A 3362-nucleotide genomic window follows, 5' to 3' on the forward strand; every position below is an offset into this window, starting at 1 on the left:
GGTAGTGTTTGTCTTGATAAGTTCAGTACCCGAAAATGAGCTTGAAGGAGCTAGCTGAGATTGCCACCCAGATGGGGATGTCCGGTGCTGAACTACGGAAATGGGTGAACGAGGAGAGAGAGAGAGAAGGCTGAAAAGGAGAGAAAGAGGGCTCGAGAAGAAGCCGAACAGGAGATAGAGAGGGTTGCAAAAGAAAGACAGGAGGCTCGAGAAGAAGCTGAGAAAGAAAAAAAGAGAGAATTCGAATGCGAAAAACAACTGCTTGCCGTGAAGCTTGAGCTCCAACGTGCTGCGAACCATTCAGCGGAAGTCCGTAGCACTAGAGAAGAAGGCAGCGGCATGCGGATAGATGCCAGCAGATTACTTCCCAGATTTGACGAAAAAAGGGACGATCTCGACGCGTTTCTCAGGCGATTCGAAGGGATCGCGGGAAGTCATAATTGGTCAGAAAGTGAATGTGCTACAGTTCTTAGCCCATGTCTCAGCGGGGAAGCTCTAAGCGTATTCGGGCGAATTTCTCCAGATGATGCTGCAAGCTACAGCAAGTTAAAGGCCGCCGTGCTTAAGCGATTCCGACTCACCACTGAGGGATTCCGAGATAAATTCAGAACAGGGAAGCCCTCAGATGGCGAAACGGCAACCCAGTATGCGGCATGATTAAGCCACTACTTTTATCGGTGGATAGAACTTTCAAAGATTGCACAGGAATACAGTGAACTTCGCGAGCTACTGATCAAGGAACAGTTCCTGAGTAGTTGTCACCCGAGCTTGTCGCTGTACCTGAAGGAAAGAAAAGCCAAGACACTCTCCGAAATGCTAGATCTTGCCGACCAGTTTCTTGAAGCTCAAGGAGGAGTGAATCTGGCCAAGATTAAGAATACGAATTCTGAGAGCACGGGGAAAACCGACAGCCGTGATGCCCGATTTAGCCCAAAGGCTCCACCAAAGTGCTACCTCTGCAACAAGTCAGGCCACTACGCGCCTAATTGCCGCAACAGCGCTACGAACAGTAGCCCAATAGCTTGTTTTAAGTGCGGCCAGAGGGGGCACAGGGTCGCTGCTTGTCCGAACTCAAGCAAACCCATTCCCCACGTATCGTGCGTACGAGCCTCCTCAGATGACCACCTGGAGGAAGATGAAAATGGCTTAGTAGAACTGAAGAACGGCAAGAAGGTACCAGTCTTTAACGCCGTTGCGAACGCGCTCCGGAAGCCAAAATGAACAGAATGTGTCCGGAAATGTAAGGTAGGAGAAAAAACAATTACAGTGTTGCGAGACACGGGAAGCAGCGCTGTACTAATAAGACAAAAATTAGTGAGAGGTAAGGATCTCACTGGAACGAAGAGCCTTGTGGGGCTAGTGGACGGCGCATTTCAGAGTTTGCCGGAGGCTTAAGTACATGTGCAGACTCCCTGCTACAGCGGGAAACTAACTGCACTGTGCATGGAGCGCCCCATATACGACCTCATATTGGGCAACATAAAGGGGGCTAAATTTCCAAAGGGCCCAGAAAGTAGCCACGAGACGGAGAAGTTCGAATCCTGCTCGTCGGAACATCGCAGTGATCGCCAAGCTAAAAAATGGCGAAGGAAGCGCGAACGTGCTAGCTCAAGCAAAGGAGCAGTGAGGCAGACAGTCAACCACGAAGAACGGAAGGGTCCCGCGGATGAACATTCCGAGGAAGAAAAACGTTTCCGCAGGAAGGGACGGGCACTGCAGCAGAAAGCTGTGCGAAGCCGAAAGAAAGGCCGCGGAATGGTCACGTGGAAGCAGCGAAACGCGAAAGGACAGCCCAAGAGGACAATGTGTCTGAAACTCCGGCTAGGTTCAGCTTAGCGCAGGCGGTGGACATGTTCATTGTGCTGTTGTACACATTACTTCAGATGCATTTCGATCGCACAGGAAAATTCCGGAATGTGACCAAGCGTGCATTCACACCGGTCAATATTCTGTGTCCGTGTGTTTTGACGCAGGTGCCCTGGAATCCATCGATTGCCTTGTTTGTGTGTGCAAACCTAAGCGCACAATTCCTTTCCGAGTCAGCACATTCATCTACATGGTTCAGGTGGGGCGAAACAGAAGCCCAGTTTGACCGGGAAAAAGACCCGCAAGTCGAAGAGACTCTTGGGAATTGTGGAGGTCCTCACGCGCACATTACGAAAGCGCAAGTAGGAAATGTATCTGGAAGTACAAGCGCAGGCATGCCTCGAACTTGAATGCCCCCTGTTTGTGTTGAGTTAATGTGTTGCGAGTTGCGGTATGTGTTGAAGTACATTGTGACTATTGTCAAGTGCCATGTATGTAAGAACATGATTGAATGTATGTATTCTGGTGTCCGCAAAATAGATTGTGAGAGCAACCGTGTGCGTACGAATTTTGTGTTTTGTGAATATTGTTGCACAGTATTCTTAAAGGAAGGGGCAGTGTCACAAAATTCGGCGTATGTTCGAAAAAAACCGGCGCTGTGCCAAAGCAATCGCGCCCGCGCGCGGTAAAGTAAAACAAAAAAACAGCGGGAAAGAACCCCCCGGAGCGCACGGTGCTTTTCACTCAGCTCGCCGTCGGGGCGCCAAAGTAAATAGAGACACGAGCGGCTTCGCTTCTCGAATGTTGGAGAAGTCTTTGCTCGTTGTCGACGGAAGGGGGTAATCTTGTGCGCATCAAAGTGATTCCCTCCCCCCTTCGCTCCGGCGCCAATGACTCAGCGTGCCGCGAATGACCTAGAAGGTGGTTTCCCCGCTCGACCAATGGGGTCGCGCGCCCGGCACAAGAAGGAGAAGGAGTTTGTGCAGATGAAGCTGCGTGTACGTGCGCGCCTGCCCTGACGCGAAGAACAAACAGACGCGGACCGCGCCTATAAATGAGGAGCTGCAACCGCTGTCTGTTAGCCCGAGCCGTCGTTCAAACTTCCGAGAAGCGCGCCCGTTCGACTCCCGAGAGAACACCACTCGCCCTGCCTTGACCAGCGAGACAACGTGTGCCAGTCTGCGGATCGGCCCGTCTTGACTTCAGCCCCGCAAAGATGACATTTTGATCGACGTTGTCAGAAGCTTCTCTCATGTCGACCGCGAGGATTTAATCAGGCACGAGGTGTCAGGAAGATCGTTTAATCACTCGCTGAAGCAGCAACAAGCAATGTTGTGTACTCAAATTGGGACGAAGGCCAGTTTGAGCAGAGTGGTACCAAGTTGTAGCGTATTCCAGGTAATATTGAATCCTATTGTTGATTAGTCGCTCAATCAACTTGCAGACGGTTGAAGTGAGAGCATTTGGTCTGAGGCTGGAAATGATAGAAGGATCGTTTCCAGGCTTTGGTACGGGGTTAACCAAATGAAATTGGCAGTGTAGTTGTATATGCGTTC

The 3362-nt window shown here is 50.7% G+C and overlaps 1 pseudogene; it reads left to right on the top strand.

Moving 5' to 3' along the window:
• Positions 1-339: 339 nt before the first annotated feature.
• Positions 340-1836, top strand: LOC144104138 (uncharacterized; annotated as a pseudogene).
• Positions 1837-3362: the final 1526 nt, after the last annotated feature.

Source organism: Amblyomma americanum, chromosome 1 (genome assembly GCF_052857255.1).
Source record: "Amblyomma americanum isolate KBUSLIRL-KWMA chromosome 1, ASM5285725v1, whole genome shotgun sequence".
In the NCBI taxonomy this organism is placed as follows: Eukaryota; Metazoa; Arthropoda; class Arachnida; order Ixodida; family Ixodidae; genus Amblyomma; species Amblyomma americanum.